Source organism: Pteropus alecto, unplaced genomic scaffold (assembly GCF_000325575.1).
Source record: "Pteropus alecto unplaced genomic scaffold, ASM32557v1 scaffold398, whole genome shotgun sequence".
NCBI classification, from domain to species: Eukaryota; Metazoa; Chordata; class Mammalia; order Chiroptera; family Pteropodidae; genus Pteropus; species Pteropus alecto.
This window is the reverse complement of record NW_006442497.1, coordinates 3459241-3471393: the sequence shown is the minus strand read 5'-3', so window position 1 is coordinate 3471393 and position 12153 is coordinate 3459241. Positions and strand designations below refer to the sequence as shown.

Sequence of the window (12153 nt, the reverse complement as noted above, 5' to 3'; positions counted from 1 at the left end):
CATAAATGATATATTTTGGGAGGAGGGTGAGAAGAGCATCCCCAGAAGGCAAATGAAGGTGCAGGGGTAGAAAGACCTGGCAAAGCATGGTGAAGGAAGGGCGTGCCCTGCTCCGAAGCTGTAGTCAAGATGTTGGAGTTTATTCTAAGGGCAGAGAAAGTCATTAAACTGGGTTCAGTCATGGGCAGAAGAGATTTTGCTTTAGAAAGATTATGTGGATCAGACTGGAGGGAGCTAAAGAGGAGGCAGGGAGCCTGGCTGGAGGCTCCTGCAGCCATCTAGGTAAGGGACGATAGCAATTTAGTCTAAAGTGGAGGCAGTGCAAATGGAGAGATGTGGAGGGCCTTGAGATATAGTCACAACATGACTTGGGGAATAGCAACATGACTTGGAAATGGTCCTAAAGGAGAGGAGGAACCAAAGGCAGTTCGCATGACTCAAGCATCTGAGTGGATATAACTGCCATATATCGAGATGCGACTTCCAGGGAGAAACAGCGTTGAGGCAAAGAGCTCCATTCTGATAGTGTTAGGTCTGAAGTACCTGCAAGATGTCTAAGCAGAGAAGTTAGCCTAGCACTTGGGTATTTCAGGCTGAAGCCAGGCTGAAGGTATAAATGATATTTTAAAACGGTATAAATGATATTTAAAGCTATGGGAGGGGATCACCTAGAGAGAGAGGAGGGAGAGAGGAAAAGTGGAGGCAGGCTGAACCCTGAGGAACTCCAGAAGACTGGAAGAAAACAGCCAGCTAGGGAGGAGGAGAGGAGAGGGTATCAGGGAGCAGGAAGGGGTCAGCTGTGCTAATTTAACAACCAGATTAGAACATTTTCTGTGGAGGTGGGGAGGCAGAAACCAGACTGCAGCGAGTGAAGGTGAAGTCTGGCTCTAAAGGGATGTGGAGTGGGGGAGGTGGTAGCTGAAGGAGGCCCCAGGGCTGGTGGGAGGGTACTGTCAGGGCTCAGGGCAGGCCACCCCAAGATATCCCACAATAGCATGGTGACTATTTCAAATTAAACTCACTTGAGAAGCAGCAGGAGCTCTTTGACTCTTGTCTGTCTCTCTAAATGCAGGAAATAAATCTCCACATGATAGGTGCCCTCCCTGCTCCTGAGGGCTGAGAGACAACCTTATCACAAGAGTTATACAATCCAGAGTTGAAAAGCCTGTGTAAAAAAACCTTGTAAGGCCTTTACTAATTTACTACCCAAGCCTAAACCTTGCTTAGATTCTTTCCTAATGAGTACCAACTTTCTTTGTCCTATCAATATCACAAATTTATCATTTCTTTAACAAGTATAAAAAGGTGCCTAGTTTGATAATTTTTTGAGCCTCATTTTACGATCTGCACACCTGATTGTGTTTCTTCCATGCATATGTATTAAATTGGTGTTTTTCCTTTTAATTTGGTCTGTGTCGATTTTATTATTTTATTACCAGTCCAGCGATAAGAACTAAAGAAATGTAGAGGGGAAAATTCTGCCCCCCCCCAACAGTATTTTTTAATGCATTTAATCATTTTTGTTAAATATTTTCAATTGCCCCCTTCTGTTTTATTTGGGGGAAAAATGCATGCTCATGGGAAGAAGAATTCATACAGAAAGGTGGTGGGAACCTGTAGAATCTTTTATAATAAAAGAATTCAACAATTCAGGAGGTTGGCACTCAATGGTGACCCCCATCCCAAGTTTCATGTGTTGAAGGAGAATTTTGTCTATTTGATTTGTTTGTTTTTTACATGGGAAATACCAGAGCATACCTGAGTGTTGAAGGAAAGGGCCAGAAGGGGGATCGTAGGCCCTCATCATGGACTTGGCCTGTACCAGGAAAGGAGTGTTCGATGTGTGGCAGTGGGAAGTGGGAGTCCCATTTGACAGCTGCTGCTTTTGCTCTGAAGTCTGAGCTGAGGTTCTCAGCTGAGAGTGAAGGAGAGGGATTGGGATCAGAGCTTTGAGGCGAGAGAAGAAACTGAACAGGAGGCTGAGCTGGCTCCCAGTGTCACAGCTTTGGTCTCCTGTGGCTCCAGCTTCTACTCTATCTAACACTCCCATCCCCAAGCCTGTTCCCAGTCCAGCAGCCTTGTGGAGCTTCCAAAATGTCCAGTGAGATGACATCATTCTTCCACTTCAAATCCTGCAGTGGCCTCTTAGCTTACATCACTGGAGTGAAGCCTCCTAAGTCCTCACAGGCCCTCCCTGTTCTATGACAGCTGCCCTGGTCACCCTCCTACCCTGGATCCTAGTACTTCCCTCCAGCCACGCAGTTCTGTGAGCACCAGGCACACATCTGCCTCAGGTCTTGCACTGGCTGTTCCCTCTGATAGACCAGTGTTTCTCAACTTCGGCACCATTGACTATTTGGACCTGGTGATTCTTTGTCATGGGAGGCTGTCCTGTGCACTGCAAGATTTTTACAACTTCTCCCTACTAGATGCCAATAGCATGCCCCTGCAACACACACACACACACGCACACACACACACACACACACACACACACACGAGTTGTGACAAGTAAAAATGTCTCCAGACATTGGCAAAAGTCCTCTGGGTAAGAGGAAGGAATCACCACTGATTGAGAACCACTGTTCCAGAATATACACTGGGCTTCCTGCCTCACTGCCTTTAAGTCTTTGCTCCAGTCTCATCTGTTCAATGAGGCCTACTCTGATCACTTCATTTAATCCTGCATCTGGCCCCCCATATGCCATAGTAATTGTCACTTTCTCACATACTACATGATTTACTTATTTATTACAATTATAATGTGTCTTTTCCATTAAAATGTGAGCTCCCCGAGGGCAGGGGCCTGACAGCTTTGTTTATTGATGTATCCTAAGTGTCTAGATCTGTACCTGGTACCTAGTAAACATAGAATAAGTATTTTTGGAATACTTAATAAATTAGAGGACCATCGATATCTGAGCACTAGAGCGGGCCCAGCTGAGGCTGGTGCACATGAGTTTAAGGTGAAACTCATCTTCTGAAGTCACATACTGCCTCATATTGAGAAGCGACTTTAACACATGTGGGTAAGCAAGCCCCTCACTTATCAGAGAACCAGAACCATCTTAGCTTCATCTTTGGGGCCTCGTCACCTGGCACAGTGATTAGGCACATAGCACAAATGGTTTGTTGGATGAACTGCAGAGACTGAGTTTGGGGCTGGGTTGAAGGAGGTGGAGGGTCCATAATGATTGAGATGGAAAGGGACAGATGAAATAAGGGCAAGAGTAGTCCAAAAGTAGGTGTCCTGGGAAGCACTTCAGGCTGTGTAATGAGATGTGGAAGAGGTTTTCAGACACGAGGCAGGGAGGAGGACCTGGTCAGAAGGCCCGAAATGGTGGCATCGGCCACTCTGAGCTTCCTCAGCATTCCCTGCCCTGTGGGTGTCATTTTCTCAATTGGAAGGTGAGCTCTGTAAGGGAATGTGTCAGGGATACGGCTTCTTCAGCATTTTGATATCCTAATTATTCATGCCCTTCTTCATTCCAAAAGAAAATTCAAGGTATTTAAAAGAATATGTGAAAAACAATAAGAAAATATTGTGGTTTTGGGGTGAGGGACTCATTGTAAAAGAATATGAAAGAACTTTCTGGGTGCCAGAAATGCTCTTTCTTTTGATTTGGGTGTTAGGTATGAGGAACAGAGAGAAGAAATAATATGGAGTCACTGGAGTCAAGCTGCTAAATTACTAAAATCAGGTTGGTTGAGGCATGAAGAAACAATTCTATTCTTGTTTTTGACTAGCCTGGAAACTCAAGCTTTTAAAGTTTCTAGTCCTGTGACAATACCTGGATATACATCAAACCTCCAAATAACCCTCTAATTACCCCCTGAAGGACTAAGGAAAGAATGTTTGTGTATCCAGACCATTGGTCATCTAGAGGATTACCATCTCTGACAAATCCAGAGGCAAGAATCCAGGACTGATTTTCCTTGAGGATGTACTTTTTACTGTAAGAACTCTTAGCTTTTCCTGCTTTTTTGAAACACTCTGTGTATTGTCCACTGTGTTTCCTGTTTGCAACCCTAAGACCCTTGAATCATTTACTTCTAGCCAAAGCTTCCAGACCCTTTTTGAGTTCATGGCTTTCAGCATTTGTGTTGTCAAAACTCATTCAATTGTGCTCGCTTCAGCAGCACATATATAAACAATTGGAATGATACAGAGAAGATTAGCATGGCCCCTGCACAAAGATAACACGCAAATTCGTGAAGTGCTCCATATTTTGTGCAGTGCCCCAGCCTCCTCACACCCTCTGCCGATTAGCTCAGCAGAAACAATGAGTCAAAGCAAAACGTATGGCACTCAATAGCACTCAATAGTGTGACTTTTCACTATTAAAATATTCATGTAAGACAAATGAAGCTGAGTTACACCTGAATATTTATATGCAAATATATCAACTTGCATTTCCTTCATAAACTTAAAAAAAAACCCTCATCCAATTGTATATTAAGATTTGTGCCCTTTTCACAAAGATGGTGCCGAAAGCGAAGACGGAAACTCCTACCTCACCTAAAGCCGAAGCCAAAACAAAGGCTTTAAAGGCAAAGAAAGCAGTGCTGAAAGGCGTCTATAGCCACACAAAAAAGAAGACGCACATCATCCATCTACCGAGGGCCTAAGACACTGCAGCTCCGAAGGCAACCCAAGTATCCTTGGAAGAGCGCTCCCTCCCCCGGAGAAACAAGCTTGACCACTATGCTAGCATTAAGTTCCCCCTAACTACTGAGTCAACCATGAAGAAGATAGAAGACAACAATACACTTGTGTTCATTGTGGATGTCAAGGCCAATAAGCACCAGATCAAACAGGCTGTGAAGAAGCTCTATGACATTGACGTGGCCAAAGTCAACACCCTAATCAGGCCTGATGGAGAAGAAGGCATTATGCTCGGCCGGCTCCTGACTATGATGCTTTAGATGTTGCCAACAAAATTGGGATCATCTAAACAGTCCAGCTGGCTAATTCTAATTATAAAAATTTTTCACTGTTAAAAAGAAAGATTTGTGCATTTCACTGGATGTAATTTTACCTCAATAAAGAAGGGAAAAGAATAATGAAAAAGGAAGGTGGGGCATCACAAACCAGGAACGAGTATAAAATGTAGACTAGTGATACCTTAATTGTTTTGTATGGGAGGCACAGATCTGCTCTGAATGTCCCAACAGTTAATGTACGGAGGGTGACTCTGTCAATAATATAGTTCCAAGAGTCCCAGAGATTAATAGCAAAGCAATTACTCAGGAAAACTCCTCCTACTCTTGGTATTAAAATCAATACCACAGAGGCATTTCTCCTGAGATCCTCCTAAAAGGACAGAGTAAAGAATGACCTCCTCACAATGCTTTGAGAGCAATAGTCATGGAGCATTTCTCAAAAAGAGCCTCTTTCCATGCAGGCTGCAGCATCACTGGAAGCACACTTTGGTAAAAGCAGCTCTGGAGGTTGGCGATAAACTCTGACCTCTAATGGAGATCTCTACTTCTTCTGCTTGGCCTGGGCTGTGTATTAGGAGAGTGAGGGACTTCAGAGGGGCTGAGAGAGGAGTCTTGCCTACCTGACCAAGTTCCTCTCACAGAGCTTATAGCCTGATATGTGAAGGTGAGGTGGCCATAGGGGCACTGGGAAGCCCCTATGGTTAGCAGAGCACAGACTCTGCTCCCTACAGACACAAAGAAGGAGTCAGGTTCATAGACTTTGGGGGAAAGCTGAGGAATATGACAAAGACTCAGGCCTGAGCAGAAGAGCCCCTGCCCCAAGTCTGTAAGGTAGAGCACTAACATAGGGTGCAGCCATCCAGATGGCCTGGGGTTGAGGTGTTTTATAGTACTCTGGACTTTCAGTTCCAGGCAAAGAGATGAGTTGGTTACCCTACAAAGGGGCTCCTGCAGGCCAAACCAATACCACAAGGGAACCTCTTTCGAAAGGGCTCCAGGAAGCCCAGCATTGGGGGACCAGATGCAGGAAACTCAAATCCTACAGCAGCTGCAGAGAGTTTGAATCTGCAGAAACAGACATGGAACAAGTAAGGAGATAAAAAAATTTTGCCTATATGCAGTGGTCTGTGAGTGGGGTTTAGGTATCACATCACAAAAGCCCTATCTAATTGGGTGCTGGAAATGGGGGGAACAGTCAGAGAAGTCATCACTGAGGAAGGTATGTTCGATTTGACATGTGAAAGATGAGAAAAAATTAACAAGATATAAACTCTTACATTTCTGGTCAACTAATTTTTGATAATGGTACCAAGTCAATTAAATGGGGGAAAGAATAGTGTTTTCTATAAATTGTGCTAGGATGCTGGATATCCATGTTTCATGTGATTCACAAACTGAATATTTTTTAGAGCTTTCAAGCAGCAGAAGCATTTAAAATTGAGTCTTGTGTTCTGTTGTCTCTTTTATGCAATCCAAAGTTAAGAGTCCTTAAGGAGTAAAATCAGACATCTTTTCTTGGACAAGATGAATAAAAATGGTGATTGAGGTCACACTTGTCTCATTCTAGACCTTAAAAAGAATATTTCTCCCTTCTTAATGCATTGTGTTAATATTTCAGCATTAAAGATGATGTTGCCTGTATGTTTTTAGTAGATTCTCTTTATCAAGCTAAGGAAATATTCTTTTATTCTAGTAGATTAGACTTTTGTGTGTGTTTTTTAAAATCATGAATGAATATTGATATTCATCAAATGCTTTTACTGAATTTACTTATATGATCATTTGGTTTTCCTACTTTAATCTTAAGTTAATGAATTACATTTTTAAAACTTATTTTTTGACATTAGGTGGGGGCACACAAAATTGGATTATTCATATTCTTTGGTTCATGACACATTGTTATTGTTATTCCATGCATGATGCTATTTTGTTTTATTTTTAAGTTTTATTTTAAAAACATCCATCGACCTACTACCCAAACCAAGAACTAAAACATTGATGATAACTTATGTCTACCTGTGAACTTCTTACCCAGCTGGTCCCCCTGACAAACCGAACATAAGGTGACCACTATCCTGACACTTGCTTCCCCCAAGCTTTATTGAAGTATGATTGACAAATAAAAATTGTATATATTTAAGGTGTACAATGTAATAATTTTATGTAAGTATACATTGCAAAATGATCACTACAATCAAGCTAATTAACATATCCATCACTTCACATAGTCACCATTTTTGTATGTGTGTGGTAAGAACAGTTGAGATCTATTTTTTTAGCAAATTTTAAGTGTGCCAGTACATTATTATCAACTATAGTTACCATGATATAGGTCTCTGGAATTTATTCATCTTATAACTGAAAGTTTGTACCCTTTGATCAACATTCCCCCATTTCCCCTATCACCCCCACCAGCTGCTGGCAACCACCATTCTATTTTCTGTTTCTATTAGTTCAACTTTTTTCGACTCCACATACAGGTGAGATCATGCAGTTTTTGTCTTTCTATGTCTGACTTAGCCTAATGCCCTCCCAGTTCACCCATGCTGTTGTAAATGACAGAATTTTCTTCTTTTTTGAAGATCAATCAATTAGTCAATCTTAAAAGAAGAAAATCCTGCCATTTACAACAGCATGAATGAACCTGGAGGGCATTAGGCTGAGTCAGACATAGAAATATATATAATATATATCTCACATTTATTGTGTGTATATGTATGTATATCACATATATATGTATATATCACATGTTAAGCTATATATACATTAAGATTGAATAATATTCCATTAAATATATCTCTCTCACATTTGTGAGCTAGATATTATATATATATCACACATTACATATACATCACATTTTCTTTATTTATTTACCCATTGATGGACATTTAGGTTGTTTCCATATCTTGGCTATTGTGAATAATGCTGCAATGAACATGGGAGTGCAGATATCTCTTCCAGATAGTGATTTTACTTTCTTTGGATATATACCCAAAGAAAATAACTAGGTGGTAGTTCTATTTTTAATTTGTTGAGGAACCTCCATACTGTTTTCCATAGTGTTTGCAACAATTTGCATTCCCACCAACAGTGCACAAGGGTTTCTTTTTCTCCACGTCTTCAACTTTTTGATAATAGCCATCCTAACAGGTGTACAGTGATGTCTCGTTGTGGTTTTGATCTGCATTTTCCTGATGATCAGTGATGTTGAGCATTTTTTCATAATCTGTCCCAAGCAGCTTTGGGCAGGATTCCTGATAGAGTCTTTGAAGGATTTACTAAGATCCCAAATCCTGTGATGAGTTATGAGCCCTGGTTGCTATGCTTCCAGCCTCTTAGTCCCACTGATCACTTCAGCATTCTGGATGGAGTGAGAAAGTGATAGGCCTCTTGGGCTGCCCCCTTGGAGAAATCACAAGTGGGGGTGGAGGGGGTGCCTGGGATAGGTGGTGGGTAACTGGGGGTAGGGAGAAGAGTAAAACTGTTCTTAACCTCTTCAATGCATGTATTCTTGGATTTTTTGCTCCAATGGTGTGCTAAAACTCTCCACTAAACTCCTAAACTCCTGGACTCCCACAAAGATACTGTAAAGGAGCAGAATTTGCCACCCTCAAATATGTCTCTTTGGCATAAGGATTATTTTCAGCTGGTTATTTTTAAGAAACAGAGGACCTGGGAGAAGCTCTGCAAACTGAGTAGAAGTTACCCCTTTGTAAGAGATATTTACATATATAAAGGAAATCTCTGTTTATAGGGGTGTCTCCCTCTTTGTACAGCAGGGGTCTCCAACCTCTGGGCCTAGAACTGATGGTCTGTGGTCTGTTAGGAACTGGGCTGCACGATAGAAAGTGAGCAGTGGCAAGCAAGCGAAGCTTCGTCTGTATTTGCAGCCGCTCCCCAGCACTAGCATCACCACCTCAGCTCCATCTCAGATCATCAGGCGTCAGATTCTCAAAGGAGTACCAGTCCCTGATGCCAAAAAGGTTGGGGATCGCTACTGTATGGTAAAGGATGATTCAGTCTCTAAAAACTCTTATCAATGGAGAAAGCAATGACTTAAATCTGTATAACAACTTTACCCTTGTTTACTGTGATTTTCCTGGTAACCTCCCATAACAGACTCCTCAACCCATTATTACATCTTCTTTTGTCTTTAGCTGAAGATGGTATTTAAGGTGATGGCTTTGGCCATTTTGGAGATTTACTCCTGTGTCTCTCCCATGTACTGTAGTCCCCACTCATCCATTGGGGGATACCTTCCAAGACCGCCCCGTGGATGCCTGAAACCCCAGGTAGTAATGAACTCTACATATATTAAGTTTTTCCTATACATACAGACCTATGATATTTTAATTTATAAATTAGTCACAGTAAGAGATTAACAGCAATAACTAATAATGAAATAGAATAAACATAACAATATACTGTAATAAAAGTTATACAAATATGGTCTCTCTCTCAAAATATCTTATTGTACTGTACTCGCTTTTTTACTTGAAGGAAGCACTTTAGACCTCCCTCTTGGCATATCTGAATTGCCAGCATCATTATTTTTGTGCTGCTGGGTATTTATCCAAAGAACAGAAAAACATTAATTCAAAAAGATATATATATCCCTATGTTTATTGCAGCATTATTTACAATAGCCAAGACATGCAGACAACCTAAGTATCCATAAATGGATGAGTGGATAAAGAAGATATGGGGTGTGTGTGTGTGTGTGTGTGTGTGTGTGTGTGTGTGTGTATAAAATGACAAGGAGAAAATTCTGGGATGTCTTAAATTAAGTTACAGCAGGCCAGAGGATGGAAGGAAGAGACAAAAAGGGATTAACAACTGTAATGCAAAACCAACAAAAGACTGCTCACACTCTTTAGTGTATGTTGGAACTTTTAAATTAACTTTCAGGTGGCTATTTCAGAGATTATCAAAAAGGAGAGAATAGCCAGTTGCTATGAACTCCAGGAGCCTCAGCTTCTTATTTACACATGAGCTTTATGGACTCTGTTGCTGCTGCATCTGTCTCAGAGGCAGCCCCACAACACCTTCTCCCATCCCCTTTGTCTATAGCTAATGTAAATTCTTTCAGAATGGCTTACATCTTCCTCCCCTTTACTCCGTGTATAAAAACACTTGTAAAATTCTCCAGACAACAGAAATGTTTGTCTTTTCTACCTAGCCAGCTGGTGCTTTAGACTCCATGCTTGAAGACTGGTCTTCTTTTTTTTGGCTAGCCATAGTGTAATAAATTCTTTCTTTTAAAAAGATTTTCAGCCATAAATTTAAAATTTTTGTTTAAATACACACACACACAATGGAATACTACTCAGCCATTAAAAAAAGTGGAACCTTGCCATTTGCAACACCATGGGAGGAACTTGAGGGTATTATGCTAGGTGAAATAAGTCAGACCAAGAAAAACAAATACCATATGATATCACTCATATGTGGAATCTAAAAAAAAAAAAAAAAAAGCCCCAAACAAAACAAACATACAAATAAAACAAAACTCATAGATACAGAGAACAGATCAGTGGTTACCAGAGGGAAGGGGAAGAGGAGGGCAAAAAGATGAAAGGAGTCAATTGTAAGGTGATAGATAATAATGATTTTAGGGGTGATCACTTTGTAGTGTATATAGATACTGAATTATAATGTTGTTCACCTTGTTGCCAGAGAGCTTGAAGCTTCGGTGATGAGGTTCTTGTCTTATGCTGGAAAAAGAATTCAAGGACAAGACATATGGCAAGCAGGAAAGCATAAGTTTTATTAAAGTGAAAGTATACACTCAAGAGGGGAAAATGCAGGTGAACTCAGAGAGAGAGAGTTGTGCAAGGACATCTGGTTTATGAACTTTTGTTCTTCTTGGAGGCAGAGCCTGGAAACATGGTACTGACGTGATTTCATTGTCTCCTCCCAGTAGGCAGGGAGCTTGGTTTCCTGCTCTTTCTTCCTTATATGGTGTCTCTGGAACTGTCATGGCATCAGGTGCATAATGGGAGCTGTAGTATTTGCAATGTGGATGAGACTATAATGATATTATAATTAGCCAAGGTCAGGCTTTATCCAAAGATGGCATCTAAGCTGGAAAAGACTTGTTTGGGCTCATCTCCCCTTACCGGGACTAAAACAGACGAAGGTCTGAAGAAAGGAAAACATTTCTGGAGTCATATTCTGGAGGGGAAGGGGGGCATCCTTGGGCTATCTATCCTGCCTCATAACTCCCCCCTGAGATATTTTCAGACCCATAATCACATGGGGTGTTGAAGGACCAGAGGTCAGGCTTCTGTAGCTACTTCCTGCTGTGACCAGGCATAGTCCCTACCTAAACTGGGATGAAAATCTCTGCCTGCCCGATCTAGGGGATCAAGATTTTCCTCCAGGGTGATCTCCACTGAGTGACTTGGCATAAATCCCTGTAGCATCATCATCTTTACGTGGAACCGTTGCAATCTGGAGACAAATTTGATGAGAAAATTAAAGATGCATGGGCCAAAGATTAGAAGAAGGACTAAAGTGATTAGAGGTGCTAATAAGGAAAGGAACCAGCTGATAGAAGGTAGAATGTTCTTCACAGCCTACCAAATAGAATTGGTCATGAGGTTCCCCTTAGCGAACTCATGTAGCCATTTGGCTTGGTTAATTTCTTTAATGTTTCCCTCTACCTGTCAGTGGTATCAATGTAGGTACAGCAAGCCTTGTTAATAACTGCGCATACGCCTTCCTATTCTGCTAACAAATAGTCAGGAGCCAATCAATTATCAAAGATTACATTTGCCAGGGAATCAAGTGAATGTTACAGGTTTTGGAGGGCATCTCCAGTACTTTGTGCTAGGGTGGCCAGACTTTGAGTTAGGTTTTTTAAGGTGGCTTCATGATAGAGAAATCCTCCCCCAAGGGGCTGCTAGACCTATGGCAGCCACTGTAATAAATCTTATGGCTTGTTAGGAGCGGGACTTGTTTAATATTACAGATGGCTATGTAGGAGATGCCTCATGGGCCTAGATATCCCAGACTGCCTTGGCCCTCAAACTGAGAATTGTCAATGCAAGAGAAAGCTAGTGCTGTATAAGATTTGGAATATCGTCCTTGAGGTTGTTTTCAGTAGGTAGTATGTTTGTGGGAGGTTCATAGAGGAAAAATATCCCAGTGGAGTGCATGCTCACTGTGGAGAAGAGGAATTGAACCAGTGAGTTGGAGTTGGACCCC

The 12153-nt window shown here is 41.5% G+C and overlaps 1 non-coding gene and 1 pseudogene across 1 annotated transcript; both read left to right on the top strand.

Moving 5' to 3' along the window:
• Positions 1–4124: 4124 nt before the first annotated feature.
• On the top strand, positions 4125–4232 carry LOC112471439. Its single transcript, XR_003043308.1, has one exon. It is a non-coding gene; the product is annotated as a U6 spliceosomal RNA (small nuclear RNA).
• Positions 4233–4482: 250 nt separating this feature from the next.
• On the top strand, positions 4483–4955 carry LOC102886035 (annotated as a pseudogene).
• Positions 4956–12153: the final 7198 nt, after the last annotated feature.